At 36.5% G+C, this 24324-nt stretch overlaps 1 long non-coding RNA gene across 1 annotated transcript; it reads right to left on the bottom strand.

Moving 5' to 3' along the window:
• Window positions 1-4076: 4076 nt before the first annotated feature.
• Window positions 4077-17065, bottom strand: LOC122154343. The gene is made up of 3 exons (XR_006166233.1): window positions 17054-17065; window positions 7288-7292; window positions 4077-4099 (listed from the first exon to the last, which is right to left on the bottom strand). It is a non-coding gene; the product is annotated as an uncharacterized LOC122154343 (long non-coding RNA).
• Between the last annotated feature and the right edge of the window lie 7259 nt (window positions 17066-24324).

Here is a 24324-nt window from a genome sequence, read left to right as displayed (position 1 = left end):
GAAATGGTGTAGGAAAGCTCATATTAAAAAAATCCCTGGTATATATGAAAACAGGTTTACTAATGATTTATATAGCATCGCATTTGAAAAAGGAAAGGATTTTGAAAAAAAAGGCATTTATTCATCCCTGTTGAGGAATTCTCCTGTTACTGTTGTACATAGTGAAAATCAGTGATGATAGCATTTCTTTCCATGCCTGGATTTCAAGCACTGGATGGGAATATTTCTTTATTGTAAACCCATTGTCATCTTTCCATTGTTGAAGGTGGTGAGAATGGAAGAGAAGTAATTTTGTTGGTCTTGATGTTAGTGATAGGTACTGCAATTTCCCTGGGGAAATGACTGACTAGGTTCTGTGAAAGCTTTAATAGTTCTTTTAGTGCCAGACAAAGGAAGATTTGAGGCTTTCAAAAGTATATGAGATAAGAAAATGAGAACTGATGTGTTCAGAGCTTTATTTTATTTTTTTAAAAAACTGATATATTACTATGCATTTTTGCAAGTCATTGTTCTCAGGAATTTTCTCCCAACTCTGTCTTTTCTGTCTCTATATGCAAATATACTAGTTACATATTATAAGCAACAATACTCACAGGTAGGTCTGCAGAGGCTTTTACTATAATGCATGATTGTGATACAAAGGGCAAGTTTTAGGAAAAATGACTAAGCAGTAAGGAATATGAAAGGTTCAGAGAAGAGATCTATTCACCAGTTAAAGAAGGAAAAAAGGATATGTGCAGAGGGTTTATGAGCTATAAATTAGGAAATATGGGTCAGTTAAGCTTAGAAAAGTAAACAGGAGCATGGAAAAAAATGGAGATTTGGGTATCAATGTGATTCTGCTAAGTATATTGGGAAGCAACATCTGTGACAAGGTGCATTCCCACATGCCCATGACATCTTGGGGTTATGTGTGTGTGGGAAAGACAAAGGAAATTACTGAAGAAGCAGAGGGAACAGAAGCTTCAGATGGAGGATCTGTTAGGATTTTTGTGATGACACAAGAAATATGGTATTTGGTAGTTTGTTACTGTCTGTTCAAAGAATGTGAGAATTTTTACTTTCATATAAAGGAATTACAGAGAAGATAACTGGCTTCATTACCAATTTATTGCAAACTAAAATAACTCCCAGAGTTATTGCATCTAAACAGAATAAAAAAAAAAAAAAAAAAAAAGTAAATATAATTTTCTTATTGCCTGCAAGATTAATTTACATCTAATTGAAGGGGTCAGACACCGATGGAGAATATCTGTAACCTGGCAAGCCCATCTTCTACATGAGAAGGCCAATACATATTCCACCTATAACTGGTGACAGTAATTACCTGCTAGGCAGGGGCTGCTGTCTGAGCCCAAATTTTAAAAGTAGAGTAAATGCATTTAGAAACTATTGTTCTGCCACTTAGTTTGTAGTGCTACTGTAGATAGACATAGCCAATATGGTCAGAACTAAATTTCTCACGAATGTATTGTCCGAACAGTGTATGAAAAATCCCTCACATACCTTTTGTTAGGGTTGCTTTATTCCACAGGATTCATCTGCTGCTGACACAGATTAAAATAACCTCAAAAGATGAGGAGAACCTGCTGAACATTCCCAGATACACACTGTGCCTTTTCTTGTAAGATATGGTTAAAGCAGTTCCAAACAGTTCCAAAGTCTTACTGGAACATAATGACCCATGTATAAAGGCTACTAACAAGAGCTGTGGTGTGTCAGTAAACATCTGGATTAAATTTGACCACTTCAGTGCTGCTGAGCCTGTAACAGTGCTCTCAATAGTAGATGCTGAGCACACTGGAGCACCTTTACAAATTGCATCATGCTGTCAGCCCCAGAAGGCATGTCCTTAACTTCTGTAGAAAAAAATGTTTCTCATTTCGATAAACAAAACCAATACAAAGCCTTTGGATTTTATTTTTAAACATGTTTCACCATGATTAGTACATTTGAATGCCACTGTTTTTGAGATGACTCCCTGATTTTGCTGGGGACCATGTTAGTTCTCCCCATGACCCGTCAGAGATAAAGAATTTGTTTACTGTAAATTGCTCACCACTCACTCCTATGCACCATCTGTCACACTTACCCACAAAGAGCTGCGTTTCTAATAATAGCTCTTTTAATTTAAGAAGAATAATATAAGATATTTCATGTACATGCATGGGATATAACTGCAATTTTAATCTTCCTGGTTACTTTACCCTTACATATTAAGATTTAGTGTCAGTAAATAACTTTATTTTAGATTTCAAACTTTTTGTGTAACAGTCAAATTTTTGCATCATTAAGGAAAGTAATGAGGAGAGTCCACAAATTTGCCTCAGCTGAACCTAGTTGTATGTTTAGACTTTATTAGCAAATGAATGCTTTTTAACCAGTAACAGCCTTTTCTCATTCCATATCTGTGAAGTGATATTTTAGGAACAGGCAAATAAGTTACAGAGAGGCAAGATCTAGATATAGTAGAGCAAATGAATATTCACAACTTGGGTGCATAATGAATGGGTACCTGACCCTGGACCAGAATCTAGACCAAGTTGGATGACTGAGCTAAGTTAGGAATAGGAGCTGAAATGAGAACTGACATCCTGTAATTAACAAGCAAGAGATATTACAAAGAGGAGAGGGAGTATCTGTCCACTTAGGGTTCTCAGTCTATAATTGTTTTCTAACTTAGTATCCTCCTCATGTTCTTAAAAAAACCCCAACAAACAGAGAACCCCCCAAAAACTCATAAATAGGCTTGCCATTTTTTAAAATCTATTTGAAAGAGGAGCTGCTGCTCTCAACTTCTTATAGACAAATTCAGGTGGTTATTTTTTGACTGTTACCATGATCACTAGTGGCAGTGAAAAATAGAAAATAGACATAACATTGTTGGGTTCTGCCACTGGTGATGACAACCTCTGGTTTTACATCTGGCAGCCCCTCACTTTAAAGATTTGGGAATTTTTATGTCACTTTTGCCAGAAGTACCAGAGTTCAGAACACAATTGTTAGACCTGAAGTGGGACATTAGGGTTCAAATTCCTTACTGGCTCACCAGCATAATATCTCCAGCTTTTAAGGAGTCTTTGTAACTATTATGTCAGGCCAAGTGTGGACACTTTGCACTCCTTTTGAACTCAGGGCGCTGAAGCAAAGTATTCAAGTCAAGAATGGCCAGTTAAAAGTAGCATGTGAAGACAACTGATGTTACAGCCAACGTTTAAGATACTACCCGGAATGGATGGGATCTGTCATGGTTTAAACCTGAGCAGCAGCCAAATGCCATGCAGCTGCTCACTCACCCTCCCCCTGCCTGGGAGTTGGGAGAGGGAATTGGAGGTGTAAAGGGAAATCAGCTGGTTGAGATAAAAACAGTTTAATATTGTAATCAAATAGAAAAAACCCCACAATATTAGAAAGTAATAAAAATAATGTAAATTAGAAAGTAATAAAAATAATATAAACTCTGGAAGTGAGAGAGAACCCCCTCCTTCCTGGCCACCCCTCCTTTATACACTGAGCATGACGTTACATGATATGGGATAATTCATTGGCCAGTCTGGGTCCGGTGCTCTGGCCATGCTCCCACCCAGCTTCTTGTGCATCTGCACACGGGAAGGACATGGGGAGTTAGAGAGTCCTTGATCTCTCAGCAACAACTGAAAACATCAACATTCTTCTCGCATAAAATCCCATACTGAATCCAAAACACAGCACTATTCTAGCTACTAAGAAGAAAAATTAACTCTATCCCAGCCTAAACCAAGACAAGTCATTACAACTAGAGACTGTTTTGTGTGTTTCACTATGTATAACCAGCCTTTAATAAAAGGACATATTCCTTTTAATTCATAAATCATAAATTTCCAAAATAGCAAAAGTGAAGTGGTCTTGGTGAGTTTGTGGCTGCAAGCATTGTCTGATACTTGGGTAGTTGTACATTTCTATCTATATTTGCTGTTAATATCACTTGGTGCATTAGACTCATGTAATCACAACTTTTAATAGCTTTGGGTGTCCAGTGGCTACCTGCTTTTAAAGGCTCACTAACTGATAAATATATAAGACCTACCAACCTCAAATCAGTTCCTGGTTTGAAGACTGTCTTTCAGTATTCTAGTTGTTCCTGTGCACTACAAAATGTTTAAATACTAGAAAATTATGCATGACTTACTTTGTGTATTTAGGATGCTGTAGTTCACCAAGTACCTTCTCTTCATTTATTCCATGAGTCTTTTTGTTCCATGTTGTCCAGGACCGTATATTGTTTAAGTTTATTACTCCTTTACTGGAAGTAATTTATTCACTGTGTGTAAGTCATGAGGGAAATTCTTTTTCCTGTGTATCTATCTTTTTTTTTTTTTTTTCTTTCCTGTGTAATAGAAGCATTATTCAGAAAAACTTTCTGTATTTTGGTATTTTCATAAACTTAAAGTTTTCATCATTTTTACATATCGTGTCTCTGAAAAGCCACAAATACATGTGCTCTCACAGATTATTTTAATACTATCTTCTTTGCACAATTCTATTTTCTTATTTCAAGTAATCAGTATGAGTTAAATAAAATACCATTATTAGTACAGGTTCTGATTCTACATACATGGTATTTAATTATTTTCTTTCAGAACAACATGCTGCAACAGGTGTAAGGACTCAAAAGTTTGTTAGTCTTCACATAAAATGCAACTCAATATCTATCACACCACCTGTTTTCAAGATCCTATGAGCCATAAATGGAGCTAAACAAAATATGCTTCCCTCTTTTACTGTTATCTCGTAAGGTTTTTCTATATATTTTTCAAAGCATCTGTGGCAATGCTCTCTGGGCTCATTATACACTTGGGGCTTCCATGTTCCTGTTTTCATCTCATGTTGACTGAGGGCTGGTTAGGGTCCCTGATTGAGAAACCTGTTTCTGTATCTTAAATATTTTGTTTACAAAATATCAAATATGTTCTGCTTTTTAAAAATTACTGCACTGTTTATAAGAGTCCTTCAGAAGTTATCAGACATTTCCTAACAGGCAATTTTATCTTGTAAAGAATGGACAGGTATATTCTTCAATAGCGTTTTTCCTGTAAATACAAGTAATATTGGGAACACTGGTGAAAACTTTCAGGCACAACCTTTCTTTCCCTTTTCAGAATCTTCGGTATGAGTTAGGACAGTTTTTCATTAATTGAAAGTCACCTATTTCAATTTTTAACAAAAGATAACAATAATATAAAATTCCCATAATACATACATAAACAGGAGTTAATTTGGTCAAACTAGTCAAGTGTGACTGCTACTGACTACTAAAGTCAAACTATTTCTTAACATGAATTTAAATATTAAGAAGCCGATCTTCCATAACAAAATTCTAATTCTACAGATTCTTTAGGGGTAAGAGAAAGATGATAACCTATCCTCCCTAAACGTGTTATCATACTTCATACTAGAATAAATAGCTGAAAACATGAAGCAGGACACTGCATAAATTTTCCAATTTTTTTTCCTACCATTAACTTATTGCTGTGGCTATGATATGATCTACCATGATTACACTAAGTCAATCCTTTCCACCTTTAATGCCAAAAAGCAGTGACATGGGTTTGCCACAACTACAGATCTGCATGACACACTGTGTGAAAAAACAAAAATCTTTTTTGGATTTTAATTATGTCATACTTCACTTTTGTTGACTGTTCCCCCCTCTCTTCTGTTAATGGGGAGCTACTATCCTCCCTTCTCTACGCCACTCATTATGATTTTGGCTGCCTCTGCTGCTGTGATGGCTCAGGGTTTCCTTGAGCTATGAGATTTGTGTCAGCTCCCTGATCGTGGCAGGGGGAGGGGTAGGTTTATGCTCATTGGAGTGCACTTGTTCCTAGTCGTCATGCCAGGTACCTAAGTTGTATACTCACAGTTGGGAAGGAAACAATATGTGGAGTCTGAATTCCTTCCCAGGTGGCTTCAAGCACCCTGTCTATATGAAACACTGCATGTTTGAAGGTTTCAGACTTATCCTCACTGTCTACACCAAGTAGACTTAACTGTGAAGCAAAAATTAGTTTTGAAGGTTTAGAAGTCTAAGTTTGTAAAGAGGAGGTTACAGAGAGGTAAACAGAAAACACAGTTCCAGCTCTTCAGTTGCTTAACTTCTCCTGAAAGTCCCCAGGGTTTGTCCTGCTGTCCACTTTCCCTGCTTCCTACTAGCCTGGATTCCTGTTTCTTGTCCAAAGAAACAGGCAACATTGATGAATTACATCTACACTGTCTTTTCAAGACATGAATGTTCTTGGTGGCTCAGTCCTGGAGCCAGATCAACTGAGTATTTGTAAGTGACTTCCCAGCTCTGTTATGCAACTAATCAGACAGGCAGCCAATTGTTTTTCCCACAATTTGGATTTTTGCAATTTTTTGTAGGGCTGCTTGCACCCTCATTTTAAATATGGTATAGAATATTGGTTATAAATAACTTTGTGACCATTTTGATTGATTTTTTAAAAATAATTTTCTATAGAAATTGCATATGCTGCTTCACTAATTCAGATGGAACCTTTAGCAACAAGCTGTTCTTTCACAGCAACATAACATGAGCTTATGCCCTTGGCGTTCCTGGTGTCCAGTATGGTAGTACCCCTTATTTTTCACTTTCTATTATAAGCAATCAATGTTTTCAGTTGCATTTAGGTGAGATTTTCCATGTTTCTAGTTGTTTTAACCTCTTCTGTAGTTCTTTGTACACTCCAACAACTTTAAAACCAGTTGTGTATAGTCATTTCCATTGTGATTATAGCGGAATGCTCTGATTTGCTGATATTCATAAAGGTTCTTGTAAAATAAGTTGGTTTTCATTAAAATATTTGCACTGATTAAATATGAAAATTAAAACAAATACCTGTAATTTATGTGAGGATAAGGAGAAATATTAACTATTTTCCTTTATTTTACCAGCTTCACAAAGTGAAAACTACTTTTTCTCTGAGAGAACTTACAGTACACAAATGCTTCCAAAGGATGTCTGATTTTTACTGTGCTATTCACTTTATTTATTATTCATATAGAAACTCTGAATAGAAACTGACCAACATATGAGCCAAAATACTGACTTTAAAGAGATCCTTTGGCTGTAATTCTTACTGCCCCATGAAAATTAGTAGAGAATATTGTAAGTATGTTAAAACTTGTGTTTGAAAGTTAATTCTGATAAAAGTATACTTACCAAAACTTTTATTGTAAAATAGAATGAAGCATTTCTTTGATATGTTATGTTCTTTTTCTTGTCATGTATAAAGGAATTCATGCTACTCATTCTGTCTGGTATTTTCAGTTTTTATAGCTTATTAATTTAATTTTTATTTTGGAAAAAAATAAGAAAAAATATTAGGTCCAATCTAATTTAATTTTCATTTATCTCAATATAATGATTGCCAAAGGATGGCAATTAGACTTGCTAAAAAGGAATGCAATATGAAGAGGGGAAAGTGGTCTTATGAAAAAAATCTCTGAGACAGTAGGAAAGCTGTAGTCTCTTCTTAGACCTTATGGACAATCTTCTGTCTCCCAAGGCAAGACATTTAGTTTCTGTTGCCTCAGTCTTCCAATCCTTAAGTAAAGATAATATGTTGCTGTATTTGGGGGATTGTGAAGTAAGTGCCTACAGAATCTTGGAGCACGTTGTAATTGAACAAAGTTCTCTTTTGCTGTTGGTAGATGGTAATTATACCATCTGAGAGAGACTGACGGCCTATGTATTAAGTTTTCAACTATATTATTTATAAGAATTTATTTTTACAACATGCTTATAAAAAAGAAAGTTCTGATATCCAGACTTATTTTATTTCAAGATTGCAGAAATCACTCTTGCTCTAGATATAAACTTTTTTTTAACCCATGAACCTCTCACTAAGCATCTAGTGAAGAGGAGCCAAAGGGGCTTGCCTCTTCTGAGCTTCTGTGCTGTTCTTCTCAAGAGCTCAGTCCCTCACCACTGGAAGCTCTGAAGAATACAAATTGTACCAGTGGTAGACAGATCAGCATCAGGGAAGTGCAGCCTCACAGCTAATGTGACTTGAGGTTCAGCCAGGAATGCAGACTTTTGTAGTCAATCTTTGCTTCAAGCCAATCCTTACAGGAATTAAGAGGGTTGTCTTCCTTCTTAGGCTTTTTTTTTTTTTTTTCTATACCTGTTTCTCACAGCTGGAGGTTTTAAATTACCAGAGTTAAGCAGTTTAATAAATACTTTTGGAAAGTGAAAGTGCACGTGGTTAGGCAATTTCATTTTCATTTTGAAATTATGTTTTTCTTTTTGTTTCAGAAGAAGGAGGTGAAAATTATGCTTCTTTATAGCTGAAATCAGTTTGTGTAACTGGTTAGGTATTTGATTCTTTGAGCATCTGTCTTTAACAGCTGAGGTAGTTCTGTTGCCTTAAGCAGAAATCAGTGAGGTGAGAGCAGATAGCGGGAAAGACACAGAAATTGCTCTCAGGCTATTTGCCACACTAACGAGAAGTCTAGTTGCAGAAGACAGGAGTTGCTACGCTCACATGATGGATGTAATGGGGAAATCAAAGAGATTCACTTTAAAAATTGATATTTTTGCAAGTAGAAATAATTCCAGCTGCACGTGATTTGGTGTGATTTTTTTTTTTCCTTTCCTTAGATATAACACCATGATGGTAAAGAAAATCCCTGATAAAGGAAACTAGTTGGGACTTCAGTGAGAGTCCTGTTTCCCTGCCTTGCAGTAGCCCTCTGCCCCCAGGATCCTAACAGACATATAAGCTTGAACAAAAGTTATCAAAATTTGACTAGCAGAGTAAAAAAGTGATTTGCTGCTATTTTAAAATAATTTAAAATCAGTGTCTTCATATAATTTTTCATTTTAGGGAACACCATGATTTTTGTGTTTTATTGTCCCTTTCAATTCTTCCACTGCAGGTCATACATCTTTTCTTGTTCTCATGTCCCATACCTGAAAAACTGAATAGGACAGGGAAACTGAGAAGAGCAGCTGGGCAGCCTCTCCTCATAAACTATGTTCAGAGCTCTGTTTCTAATCCAGTTTCTGACAGCGTTACCCTTGTTTGCTCTTGGCTAGGATTAGATGTTAGATATATGGATTGGGAATGTGGCATGGGAGGTAAGGAAACACATAAACTAGTAGCGTATTAGATCAAATGGGAGAATACTTTGTTCCGTCAAAGGAATGAATTAAGAACCTAATATATTACTGTTGCTATTCCTCATAAAGAACTAAAACAAAAGTTAGTGATGGACATAAGGTCATCCTTGGGGGAGGTGGTGGTAGGAATGGATCCCAAAGGGACTGTAGGCCTCTTACAGGACTACTACATTGTTCAGTAGAAAAAGACAAGTTAAAAGAGTTTGTCGTACAGCTATTGAGAAGATTTTTCTTTCAGAAGTAGTGAAGGACACCACCCTCATGTCTGAAAGAATATGCCGTCTGCCAGCCCAGCATCTGCCTTCTGGCAGAATCCCCAGGACCTTAACCTTCAGAAGCCGAAATATCCGAGAGAGATATAACATTCCCCATTTATTAAGACAGCAAACTTATTTGAATGATAACTATAGTTTCCTTTTACCGTTCATACAACATATCTATCCTGTACCAAGGAAAAGACAGTTTCTCACAATAAAGCAAATGATGCATGAACACTAAGTAAAATATGCCATGTCATTTCTGTCCAAACCTGGGAATGTACCATGCTTTACTACACAATGTGGCACATTTCTTTCATCTGCTCTGGAAAAATGGCTAAAATGTGTAAAATATAGAAGCAGAAAAATTAGTGTCCTCAAACTCTTATCTTTCAAAAGTGCCACAAAAAAAAAAAAGGATCAGCTGAGACTCGCTTGAGAAAAGTTTGATTCATTATCTCTGTGTCATATAAAGTAGTGATATTTCTATTATTTGAATCTCATGGTAAGTTGAAACTAATAAAATGTAATATGCAGCCATGCAAACTTTCTGTTTGTGAATGTATGGTCCTATACGTGGATGGTCCAAAGGATAATTGATTCTGGTATTTACATTTTCCCCATGTAATATCATAATTTTTTTTTTTTTCCAGACAGTATGATAATAGTGTAGAGTGAGTAGTGAAGAACTTTTTTTAAGAAAAAAAACCAAATTTGATCACAGTTATGGTTAAATTATGGCTACTTATTATGGCTATTATCCTATTATGTGAAATAAAGGAAGGAAGAAGTTATTAACCAGAAAGGTATTTGTTAAACGGAAACAAGCTGGTTTACTGTCCTGGAAAGCAGATTGGAATTGATTGGAAAATAGATAGTAGGCAGGTGGGAAGTGTATCATTACCTAAAATGCAATTTCATAAGTGTCAAACATATACAACTATCCTACAAGACTCTAGGTAGTTTGTAGATTGTCCTGAAATGGGTGTCTACCTACCAACCCAATATATCTCCCAAGTATCAAAGTTCTCTTGCACTCATTTCTTTTGCAAATGCTTGCAGCCTGTAACAAATAAATGTAGTGAAATAAATCACTAATGACTGTAAAACCATGATAACCCATAACATAAAGTTCCTTAGAATTTGTAATGGAGCTCTTTTTTTTTTTTTTTTTTTTTTCAGTAAAAAGAAAGATTATGAAGAGCAGAGACCCTCACCAACCATAAAATTTCTATGAGCAGTAGATTACATTTGCAGGTAAATCATTCTAGCACAATTCTAACACAAAGTAACATCAAAATGATGCTGATAAAACATGGAAATTCCTTATCAGATATTTAGAAAGCTACACTTATAAAGAGTAATTGAAGAGAAAAAAAAATTCCTGGGACCCTGTTTTTTTTCACATGAAAAACACCTGAATTTTGCATCTTCAAATTGATTTAAGGAATGGGGGGAGGCAAGAATCTTTGCTATATCCTTATAATTCTTGTTTTAAATATCCTGCAATTACAAGGGAAAAAATGCAATTTCAATTTCTGAATGAATTGTATATAAAGGCCCCATTGGTAAATGTTGGGTTTCTTTACTGCTTATCTTTAGTAGACTCTCATGGCCGAATCACCCCCAGAACTGAGGACTAACATGAATCCTTCTGGACACATTAGTGATCCTGGACTCATGTTGTCTGGGCAGTTAGAGGAGTCTCGAGTCCAAAATGTTTAGTGTATAGCACGAAAAAAAATACCATATGTAAGGATATTTATCTGTCCATTTATAAGGCTATTCTGGCACAGTTAAATGACATTTTTAGACTGGAAGATGCAAATTGCGGTTGTTTGCATGATTGGTTTCTTTAAAAAGATTACATGTGACAGACTTGCTGCTGGAGTATCAATCTTGCCACAAATTTCTTTGATGGGATTGTCTCTGAGGCTCTGAGACTTAGCCTCAGAAAGACAAAAAGCTAGTCAAACAGCTAGAGCTGTCCATATGGCTTCTTCTTTATTGATGACCCACCTCTTACAGCACAATTCCTCTGATGATTTTGGGAAAAAAAAAAAAAAAAAAAAAAACAGAAACCCCTGGTTTGGTTCCTGCATGATTCTCCATTAATAATTATTTCCATTATTCTGGAAATTAATATCAAAAAGAGAATCTGAAAGACATATATTACAGAAGGTTTGTCTCCACAGATGCAGGGGCAGCAGGGAGGAGAGTGTAAGTATCATGCTCAAATAATGATAAATACTGTGATTTCCAAATGCACTGAAGTGAAGGAAGAGCCTGTGTGTCATCTGCAGATGTTTTACAACTGATTTGATGTTAATTGACATCCATGATAGCTAGCTCTTTTCTAAATCACTCTCAAAATGGAACAAATCTCCTAGTTGACCAAGCACTGCTAGTATTTAAATATTTGTCTGATGTTTTTTCTGTTCTTTTGGCCTCCCAGCATCTTTCTAAATCTCTGTTGAATGGGGCCTGTCTTCCACAGAATATAATAATGGTGAAAACCAGCATTCAGCACAGCAGTTCATTAGCAAGAAATGCTAATGGGAGCAGTCAGACATTTTGGCTGCTTCAGTATAAATCGAAAGAATTTCAGCCTAATGCTCACCATGGCCCCTTCAACAGGATCAGCCAAAGTGTTTGTGTTAGACACAAACTTTTCCACGCAGTGTGGGGGATTTAATTGAACTTTTTAACCTAAAGAAAGAGACATGTCCTCTAAAACACACGGATTTTTTTCTCAATGTTATTGCAAGTACTAGGGTGGGGATTTTTTTTTTTTTTTTTCTGCATTAACAAGGACAGTTTTGTCCCTCTTTTTTTCCAGAGTGACTCAGCTGTGGTTCTGCTTTGGCACTGGGGAGGTTATGATTGTTTCTGTAAAGACCAACAACATTCTCACCTGAATTACAGGATTTATAGAAGTGTGGAAAGCATGCAGCTAAAGGCTTCTATAAAACTATTTTGTATTTTTTTTCTGAAATTTTCAGAAAAAAACCTCCGATGTCTGAGGCTTAAAATCCCTTTTCCTTTAGGAATACAAGTCTACTGAAATACTCATATTTTTGTGTGCTACTAATGTAAAACTCATAGCATAGTAAAATGCTTAGCTTTTCCAGTACTCTTAAAATAATTACTGAATTATTTCACCTAAAATTATTTTCATATAGTCATATGCCTAAACACAGATTTAAGTGTTCTGTAATATATCTGTAACACATTACTAAAAATACATCCCTTTCCTACAAGTGAATATGTCCTTAAGAAGGTACCTGGTGAAACATATTTAATAACTTTTACTATATCCTGTCTTAATAGTAATCGTGTGTTTCATGTCGCCGCCTTCTATTTTGTCAGCTTGGAGCGAGACAGCACTCCCCTCAATATTCAGGAACTGCTGCTGTACTGACCGCCTGGGCACGTTTGCATTCATTACCTTTTTGCAGTGGAATAATAATAATGGAAGAGGGAAAAGGCTGGGAAAAGAGCAAGTCCATGTAATTTCTTTCTCAAAGGCTAGTATATACTGCTCTCTTGTGGAACTTGTACGGTAGTTACCAGCACTGGATAAAGGTGTCCTTGCCTTTCTGACTCTAATTTTGTTCCATTGAATATTACACTGAGAGATTTAGTGCATATGGTGTAGCAGTTCTTTTGAATTCTGCTATATGAATGCCAGTCTTTCCTATTACTATACTTATTTTTCTCTTCTTTGATGGTCAGCATCCATTGTTGACATAGCTGTGTGTGCTGCTTTTGAAATTAGATTTGTGCCATTTTGCAAATAAACTATGCATTTATTAGTATTGAAAAATTGCCTTTTCTCTTCAAGTGACACTGAAATATATCTGTATTTTGCTCTGGTTCACTCTTTTAATTAGCCTGATTAATAAAATAAATGGCTTAAAAATAGGAATGAAAACTTGGATGTTTGCCTGATGTTTGTGTGTTGTCCAAATTACAGACTAACATCTTTTCTTGTGTATTATTAGGAAACTGAGTGCTGAGTGAAACACTTAGAACAATGTTGCAAAATATATCACTGTCCAGCCAAAGAATGGAGGTGGTCCAGTCAGAGATCCATCTTCGCTGAGCCCCTGAGAGGCAAAGAACTCCACAAGCAGGTGAACTTCAGAAACCTCATTTCCTGAGGATGTTTTCTGGGTGAGATTCTCCACTTCCCTAAGAATATGTGTGTTTGAGTTTATGTGGCAGTTGCTCTGTCATTAGGAGCACTGCTCTACCTTGCTGTCCATTTTCATTACAAAACAGAAGTATCTGAGGCTGTTGTCCTTCGGTCAGATGTGATCAGAGATGTTGTTTATGATTGAGAGACGGAGAGACAGAGCAATTTTATTACCTTATTTACCTGGAAAACATGTCAGCTTTACTTGCGCCTGAACATGCCCTGCATCTTGCATGTTTTACAGCATATTTTATCCAGCAGGATCCTAAAGGAATATACAGGCTACAGACTAAACTTCCCCCTTCTGGCTCAGCCTGAGAATTTCAACTGCAAACTTGATCTTTTTCTGGAAAGGCTACTTGAGTTCATTCATATAACACATACACAGCAAAATGTTCGACTGGAGAGAAACACTTTATTCCCCTCATATAAATTCTTGCTGCCAACTCTGCTGAAAAAACAATTCTCCTTAGTGCAAGTACTTACCTCTGTGAGCACCAAGGATTTTGAGGATAAGTTAAGTAAGAGTAACACCATCATTAAAACCACACAGGCAGTTTTAAGAAAGCTGAATTTACTGTTGCCAAGTAAGCCCAGCTCAGTAAGGTGAGGTAGGAATTAGACCTTAGATCCACTCTAGCCCTTGGAGGAGTACAGCCTATTTTCAAAGAGGAGTAAGTGAGGTCCTAGAGGTATATTTAATGCAAACCATGCATCCATGAGGAATTACTGCAATGGCTAATGTGCTATAAACACAGCCTCTAGCTCCCTACATACCAGCTTCCCTGTGTAGCCAAGCCTTGTATTCTCTTGCTTGTAGACAAGATATGCTCTGGTGAAAAGAGGGAGTCTAAAGAATCAAGTCATAATCAGCATGCTTTTGTGAGTCCTGTGAAATAGAGTGAGAGTTACAAAGGAAAAGCTAGTAGATTCTGAGTGTACAATATTTCAGGAAAGATTGGGAGAGGGTGGTTTTACGATATTCTATTATGTCTCCTCTTTAGAGAGAGTCTAAGCCACTGCCAAAGGAATAGTTTCCCAAAGTGCTATTTGTTCAGAGGATGGATAGGAGCTGACAAGCTGACCATCAGAACGACTTCTTTGTCCTTGGAGCTCCAGGTGGTTTAACAGTGTAGAGAAGTTAAGTGTTTTTACCAAAATGACTGTTCATTCCTTTTTAGGTGGCTTTTCAGCCCTTTCCAGTGTATTTTCAAGGGCTTTAAAAGAAAAAAAAAAAAATGAAGCAGTGTAGAAGGAGAAGAGGGTGGGCAGGCGAGTGTAAGGTAAGACTGGGTGTGCATGTGATATGAAGAGGGTCTCTCTTGCCTTATGTAGAAATACATTCATCCAGAGAAGTCTCAGGAGAAGAAGTAATATCAATATTCATGCTACATAAATAAGGATCATGACAGAAGCATGGCTATAATCATCTTTCTAGCAGCAGGATTAACATGACTATATTGCATCCTGTGCATTTTCTGAAAGCATATTTAAAGATGTAAACAGCAGCATTAAAATTACGCTCAAGTGCCTTACAAGAGTTTTGTTTTGGTTTTGTTTTTTTTTTTTTTATAAAACGTTTTATTACTTCTCTTCATGCAATGAAAGCTGCAGCTATGTATTTGGAAACCTTGAAGATACCTGATTTTACATTATTTCAGGTTCAACCACACCATTCTATTGCTGTTACTTTATACTTTTCTCTACTGCTCCCTTGTTATACTAATTTTGTTTTAATTTTCATTGTAAAAGCATATTGAAGGCTGTCTTCTCTGTGTGTACAAGTATAACAGAACAGAGAACTTCCTCTTTGGAAACCTGACTGTGATATGTCAATAAACAGTGATTAACAGAAGCTCACATCCTCAGTATCTTTTATTTTTCCAATAATTCTGGTATGAAAGCTTGGTGAACCAGCTTGGAGATGGTCTCTATTTGTGAAGTCCCTGAAGAGTAAATCACCACAGAAGGCAACTAAAAATCCTGTTCCTGTGAGTAGCTCCATAGCAGGAGGTTCTGTATTCATATTTCTTATTTCTGAATGTTACCCTAAACACACACAGATGTTCTGGTTTTAGTTACTTTATGTATAAGATATACCAACAACTTAAAATCATGGGTATTACAGATGTTGTCATGGTATATTTAAAACAATTTATCAGAGATGTGTAACATCATACATGTGATAGCACAGAGATGAGTTCAGGTCAATATTCTGTACTTAAGGTCAAGAGGGGAATCTCCGTAAGTGTGTATTCCATCTTTGGCTCTCATTTTTAGTTTTGATATTACACAAAATTAAATAAACTTTTGTTCCTTAATTTGATCTGAACCAATATAATAAAGACTAAAACACCTCACCTACCCAGTACTGAAGAATAACACTTCTCAGCTGCAGGTCTGCTACTTTTCAACCAGAGGGCTGAACCCACACAACCCGCAGCTCCAGGAGGCCAAGCAGGCTGTGCAGGCCCTCGCTTTCCCTCTTTGGCTTCTTCTGCAAGGACCAGTTCTTGCTGGAGTCACTCTCTACAAACAGGTTCTCTTAGACATTCGTCAGGTTATTAGTCCCCAAAACTTAAACTACCAGTTATTAATACTGACCCCATGACCTACTAGCAAAGAACCAATGTCCTGTACAAAGCTGGACTCACCATCTCAGTGTTACCTGTTATTATAAGGATTATGTTGGTATCTTCCTCACTGGTCTGTTTCTTCATCCTCTAAAACTGAAGAATTCTGTAGCTCCATTTTTTGGGTGGAAAATGGTGACACCAGTTTTCACTCAGCTGAGGAAAGAAAAAAAAAAATAATTATCTGGCAGTTTTGTGACTGCCTGAAGTTGAATTTAATGAACTGCAGCAAAATCTTTCAGCAACATTAGGTGAGCAGCTGGAGCTAAACCCTACATTTCTGCCTTAAATGGCCTCCACTTACTAGTTGATGAGCAAACCATTAGTAGCAGTCATTTGTTCAATTTTACAGAAATATAAAAGGAAAATTTGCAGCACAAGTGAGAAGTTAATTGTCAATCTCAACTGGCTCTCCAATCCCATTGCAGGATTACAGTGCTAAAAAAAAACAGGGCAGAAGTCTAATGGCCTCAAAATTGTAAATGGAACTTTTCAGAGAGGCAAAACATTATTTACATTAAAAATTGCTATACTCAATCTCTGTTAATGCATTCTCTTTGAAATGAGGTGATACTGCAGATGACAAGACTTCCATCTGCCACCTTAGATCAATGAAATGACAGTACAGTGTGTTTCTCCGGAAACCTTCATGGGTCTCATAAAAAAGCCTTATCACCACGTATTAAAAATTGTCTTTATGTTTAAAAAATTCTTATAGCACTATAGCGATAAGAATAGAATATAAGTTATAATAATATTTATTACTACTTGATTTACATTGTTTAAAGTTTTAAAGCCCTACTTCAGTAGTTGTCAATTACAATACAAAACATCCTGGTCATTCCCCACATAAACTGTATTGAATTACGTATGTAAGAAGAAAACACGTATACAACAGTATTGGGAGTGGGGTTTTTCCAGCAGAATGACAGGACAATTAAATAAAAGTAAATTACATTAAATTGCTTTCAAAGAGGGGAAAAATATTATTCTAAAGAATTCTCCAAATCACTGACTGAAAATTTTCAGATTTTAATTCTCATTGTTTTTTTCAAAAAAAAACCCAGATCTTCCATTTACCATACAATGCCTAAGGACAAGGAAGGGAATTTGTTCACTGTGCTCTCAGTTTCTCTGTGAAAGGCTTGCACAATCCACTGTCTGTGCATTTCTTCATATTTCCATAGCCTTTCTGTGGGGGGAAAGAAAATCTTTCTCCTTTTGTCTTGTTGTCAACATTGTAAATATCTGACTGTCAGTCACATGTATCTATATCCATGTTTAGTTCTTTTGTGTCCTGGAAGTCTTTCGATCCAGCCAAACCATCTGCTAAGAAAAGCATCAACAGAGGAGAACAAGTTGGAATATCAGGAAGAGGATCAGGTGTCTACAATTAATTTGTTTTGCTTGTCTTCATATAGTACAACCGTAGTTTTACACAGATAACTGTAACAAACAGTTATTCTGTGCAGAATAGTGCTTACAACTTCAACATGATTATACAGTGCAGAGAAAGACAGGTCTGGTACAACAGCAGAGCCCGTGAGGAGTGAGGGCAGGCTGCAGCGAAGAGGGCCACAAGCAGAGGATGCTGAAGGAAGGGTCACAGACTGGCACTGGAAACCCCTTGACTATAACTCACCCATGTTCAGTTAAAGAAATGCAGAGCTGGAGCTGAACAGGACTGGTTTTAGGGGTAACAAAGGAAATGAAGAATTAGTACTTAACATATGTAAAAGACACCATATAGTAAATTTGACTTAGTCTGGAACTGCAGACCAATGAAGACAGAGCAAAGGTGTAATAGGGTGTTGTCACACATAAAAAAATAACTCCAAGTTGATCCTAGAGTGAGGAAGAACAAGTCATCAACATGAACACCATATTCCTCAGTGAAGGACTCTAGATGCTGACAATTCGCTGTAACACCCCACCAATGTCACCAGCATGAGATCACCAAGCTCAGCACGCAGAGGAGCAGTGGAGGCATGAGCCTAACACTGGGAGAAGGGCAAGGAACTAGGAGGTGTGTGTATAACAATTTTAACTACATTATCATTCTTTCTTAAATAATTAGATCTTGACTAATAATGGTTAGACTGCTTCGCTTTCCGTTACATTAACAAATTTTTAGCTTTACTTATATAAAAGTATGCTTCCTCTGTGCCCATAAGCAAGACTTTGAGTGTAACAACTCTACAGCAGCAGAGACTATTCTGGGGCAGATGGATGAGAAAAAAGGATAGATGAATTTTTAGGTTATATGAATATAGACAGAATACCTTCTTGGTACATCAAATGTTAAAATTAAACAGAAAAACATGAAAGCCAGGTACACTCTGGCTTTAAATTACTAGAGAAATGTGTAGAAATTAAAGCACAGTTTGTCATTACCTTAAGGGCACATCTTGCTATTCATATTATTCATTGCTATTTAGAAATCCAAGCTAGTTTAGTGCAATCTTTTAATTCAGAACTGAACCAAAAATCCTAAATTTACCAAATCTGCATTATGTGCAAACCAATGTGATGACAGAAGAAAAATCAACAATGACATTTTTGTAGGAAATATTTAAAGTATTAATTACCATAAGCAAGGTTTTTATCTGTATTGCAATGGCACGTGATGTGTCACAAATTGAACTAATTTTGTCTGACTAATATATCAAGGAACTAGAAAACTGTTCAATAAGGACACAGAACTTGCTAATGCTAAAAAAAATATAATACTGAATGAGCACACATAGTAAAGAAGCCTATGGGCTAGTTATTGAAAGTACTAAAATTATGAGCAACTGGAACAAAAAAGTGCCTGGAGTGAACCAAATAGTAGCTAGAATTAACTGTAAAACACTGCAAGATAACAGTGGGGGACAAGGAAGAACAAGGGAAAATATGTCATAAAGCAATGAGCCACAGCAAAATCTGATATGATCAAAGACATAACAAAACATGTGACGTGAGACTTCTCTCCGCCAAGAGCAGAGTATAATTATTTCAAAATAACTTATATTTGTGATAGCAAATAGCCAAATAATGCCTTTAAATATAGCTCAACAAAGAACTGGTGAAGACAGGGACAGCATAAGCAAGGAATTGCTTAGTAGTAGTACAATATACCTTCTTACAAAACAACTTATTAGCTAAATAGCTTGAGTGGAAAATTTGAAATTAATGTTTGAAGAACAACAGAAAATGCAAACTTTTCGTAACACTCCAGAGAGCTTTTTCTTGCATTTACACTACCAAGCCAAGTATCATTTCTCTCAGGACTCCTTAGGCCAGTTGTTGTCCACCAGCCACTGTATCTTGCAGACTTAGGTGGCTTTTTCTTCTAGGATGGGCACCAATGTGCTTTTGAATCTATGCCACCTCTTAGCATCCACTGCTCTTCTAACAGTTCCAGGATGTTCAAGTAAGAAGCAACCGCAATGTATGGTCTACAGGAGGTACCATTGCCATAAATTCATAAAAGGTGAGAAGCCGGAGTGTCTGTTAGTCTTTGCTTTCCTCAGAGCATGATTCACCAAGGGTTACAGTGCACAGGTAAGTTTCTGAAACATGCTTGCCTACCAATAGCATGGTTGAAAGAGTCTTGAGCTGAAGACAGCTGAACAAAATTCTTTTGAAAGAATGATTTGAAGGAGTGCTAATGTCATAATGAGGTGAATTAAATTCCAGACTATTCAGATATTCAGTGTACCTTGAAAATAAGTCAAGCAAAAACATGTAACTGAAGTGCATTTAGACAAAAAGACTTTGGTATATGGCCCAGATATACGGCCTTGAAAAAGTATCTGTGCAAATTTCAGCTTGAATATTTATGGTTTCTAAGACTAAAGCATACTCTTTCCAGGAAAGTAGTAGAAATCCCATCTGGTGAAACATTCACTGCCTACAGCAGTGAAACATTTAGTGAGCCAAACAATCCTGCTAGCCAGGGGAAAGCACTCAGGTCCCCATCATTAGAGAATTCTATGCTGCTGAAAGACCAGGTAGCCTACAGTGACAGTTCTGCTATATTTACCATTATAACAATGTGTTTTGATTACTTTTACCTTCATTAATCTTTATGCAGTTTAGGATACCGTATGTTAACTTTCTTATTTAAAAATATCTGAGAATCCTTTGGTTAGAGACCTTACTTTTTTTTTTTTTTCACTTTAGAGCAGAACCCAAAACAGTGGAACTGAGAAGGGCTGACTGTAAAGTCAAACCCATCCTTTTTACAATCTTTTGAATCAGGAAAAATTACAAAGCTTTTGAAACCCTTCATTTCCCCCTTGTCCCATAAAAACTTCTTAGAAGTTTGGAAACTGAACTCCCACGTGATTTCTTTGACATGGCACACTATGGAGTCAACAGAAGTTTATGGGATTTGTGGAAAAGAGGAAAGATGAATTTGGGCAGAGGATGGAGGTGAAGATTGAAAAGCAGATGCAGAGAAGTGGATTGTAACAGCTGACTATCTGAAGTGAATGAAGATTGGACCCTGTGAGAAAAAATACCATGTGATTATATAACTGACAGTATTGCAAAACATACACATCGTTGCTTCCGTGCCTGACTGTGCTTTGTTCAGACACTGAGGCAGATAACGATTTAGGATTCATATAAAACTTGATGGGATTGACAAGTAACAGAAACATGTTTTGTTTTATAGATTCTAATATTTGCAGGAACAAACATCATGGACAATATCATTATTTCTCACATCTACAAGTAGGCCAGGCTGGGCTCCTGGGGACTGGAAAATATTAAAAATTATGATATAAAAATAAATAATTAATCACAGACAAGTGAAAAAGCCCTCCTTACTACAGCTAGTAATCTCTGAGAGGAAAAATGTTAAAGTAAAAAGGGAAAAATAAAATAAATTTGTCATCAACTTTTTCATATTTTAAAAACCAAGTGTCTCAGTTAAGACTTTCTCTCTCTCAGTTTATCTGAGTTTGCGTATCATGCGTATAACCATCCTTCATATAAACTTCCTTCATATGCTATTTGTCTAATAGAAACATATTTATTCACTACTTGTAGAATAGGCCTAAAATACAGTGAAAGCATAGCCCAGAGATATTAACTGGTCACCTTCAGATTTTTAGGTATGAAAATTAAATAAGATTGCAAAATTACTACATTCCATCACTGAAGATTTTGGGCTTCACATTTACAAAATTTTCTCCCTGAGAGTTAAATGCTGCCCAAGTCATCATCACCACATTGGTATATCAAATTAAGCTGACTTTTCAAATGAGCATCTAATTGGTTGGCTGAAAGAAAAAAAAAAATAAGACATGATCTCTCTACAAAATATTTCCCTTGTCACCAGTCTGCATCCAAGAAATTCTACCTCATGGCATATACTGCCATGTTAGATAACTTAATAGAGCTTATTTGAATTAGCTTCACTTTCCTGGCATTGTCTAGATTATAATTAGAGCAGAGTATTTCACACACTGTATACTGGGTTTATAACAAACATACGTGAGACTTCTGGGACAGAGAAGCCAATGCACTAATAAGTATGCTAACAAATTCAGGCAACATGTTAATTTTCCAGTTGCAGGCCCTTATCTTCATCTAAGAAGGTGATGTATATTTTCTGTACACTTCAGTGAAGGAGTATGTAGATACACCTGACTGGCTTCTCTGGCAAAACAAATATCTATTTCATGATATTTCGATGAGAAACACTCATAGGCATGTTTCTGTCCTTTCTATTCACCGAAAACTACTATCATGCTGCAAGATGAACAGCTAAATTACCAGGTTTGGTTTCAGCTTTGTACCACCTATAACCATGACCTGTGTGGCTTCCCAAAACCTCCTTTAATATTCAGGATTCTCATGTGTTGGACTCCCAGGCAAAGTAAATTGTACCTTGAGATGAAATAAAGTCTGTAGCTATAGAATAGGTCCACTCAATTTTGATTCTCGGAACAATTTCCCTACAGTCTGGTGAGAACAGGACAAAGACACAGCACTTGAGCACCAAGATCTGTACAGTGGTATGGAGCATAACTGTGTGAGCCTACAGAAAATAAACCACAGCCACAGCACTGGAACAATTTATAAGCTATTATATCGGTACAAAAAGGGTAAAAAAATAGGGGAAAACTGCTTTGTTTATTTGCACAGCAGAGGGCCAGAGCAGCAATACAGATATGCTGGAAACATGTAATTGCTAATAATTCAATAGATGAAAAAGATGCCAACTTCACTGAATTAAGGATGAAAAGAACTCACTGTTCAGCCTGACTCCTACTAAACTAGCAGACAAGACACTTAGGTAACCATAGAAGTTTTACAAAACTCTATCACTAAACTCACTAATTATTGCATATTTCTTCTTTTTCGTAAATAGAAGTTAAAAAATATCTAAGTACATATAATGTCTGGTTACATGGCAAAACAACAGAAATTACCAAAGCCAGGCTGGGAGACCTTAAATGATTCAGAGGATCAGTTGATAAATGATATGACAAATGAAGCAACAAAAAATCAACTCACTCACAATTTCTTTGATCTTAGAATTTGCACTAGAAATTGCAGTTCTAGTGAACACTGTACTATGAAACGCAGAGAGCTGCATCAGCATTATGAGATCATGCAGCAACAGCAAGACAGCCAAACAGAGTCTGGCAGAGAACTCTCAAGAATGTATGTTTTCCTTGTCCATCACTAATGATTATTCAAGAAGAAATAATAAAAAGCAATAAGAAATGAGAGTACTCACATAATATGGACAGACTGGTAAAAAAAGCCACAACCATCTCCTCCCAAAGGCAATACAAGAGAATTTCAGATTCATCAGTTGTGATTACGGCACAGAATCCACAGAGAATATCATGGTATCCTGACAACTGTTTAATTTAGAAGGCAGTAAATGAAACATTTATTTCAATCACAATGGGAGAAATAGATAGAAAAATCAAGGTTATAGAGGATCTGCTATGTCTGATGTCATAACACCATTAATTCCAATTCTTAGAAGATTAAAAAAAAAAGTGGAACGTACCCTCCATACATGTATAAGCTGACGTATACGTATGGCAACATACATTGTGAATATCCTTGTTCTCCTGCTCACACTTATGGAAAAGTTACCTGAGGTATGTACAACACACATTCACATGCCACCTCATAAATGAAGGGGCCATGGACTGAAAGTCAAGGACAGCTGACCCTGTGGCAGTCAGAACTTTCCCAGGCAACGTGTACATGGACGCGCAGCACAGCCATCACCAGGCAGCGTGCACAAAGCCTGTCTGGGCACTGAGGGGATTCTCCATGGTGGATGAAGGAGAGGCAATGGAGGCATGCAGCTCTATTAACCCAAGATGTGCCATGCTGCTTGTACTCAGTCCTGATGAAGACGCCCTAGACATGATTGGTCATTAGCAGAGATGGATCCAGAAGATGCTGTTATCGACTACTGAGAAATGCAGCTACACTCCTGGGTATCATCCAGAAGTCTTCAAAATAGTCTGTGAATATCTTCTTAGACTTCATAGATATGTTCTATAGGATTGATTAACATTTTGACAATAACATATTTATACTTCTATGTGCATTTTCAAGTATATAATGTATGGAATTGCTTCGTATCGTTTTAACCAGTTTAGGAAACCTGATCTTTTTACTGCTATGAAGGTAATAAGCCCAGTTATTAAAATCCTATTGTGTGGACTCTCAATGTGCTTGCTTTAGAAAAAGAACAGACACTCAACAGTTTCAAGCATTTTTCCATTTTCCATTAAAGCTCCCTGTAGTCTGAGGTAAAAGCAATTTAATAAAGCCTCCTTCTGATGTTTACAGCTCTAAAAAGAAGAAAGGAGAAACTTCAGAAAAGTTTACCAGAGCACTAAAACAAACTGGGGGCATGTTTCTTCTGTCACTTTTGTGATGCCTTCTAAACACTTTTACATGCCATCAGACCAATTAGCCAAAAGAAGATTTATCAATGAACAAATAGAACCTGAATGACTTAATCATTTCACAGGAATAACACCTTTTCAAACACTACCATCCAGCTTTCATTTCTTTGAATCAAAGTGGAACATCAAAGAT

The sequence above is a fragment of the Tyto alba genome, unplaced genomic scaffold (assembly GCF_018691265.1).
Source record: "Tyto alba isolate M040663 unplaced genomic scaffold, T.alba_DEE_v4.0 Super-Scaffold_38, whole genome shotgun sequence".
NCBI lineage: Eukaryota > Metazoa > Chordata > Aves > Strigiformes > Tytonidae > Tyto > Tyto alba.
Note: the sequence above shows the minus strand (reverse complement) of the source record. Positions and strands in the feature narration are given on the sequence as shown.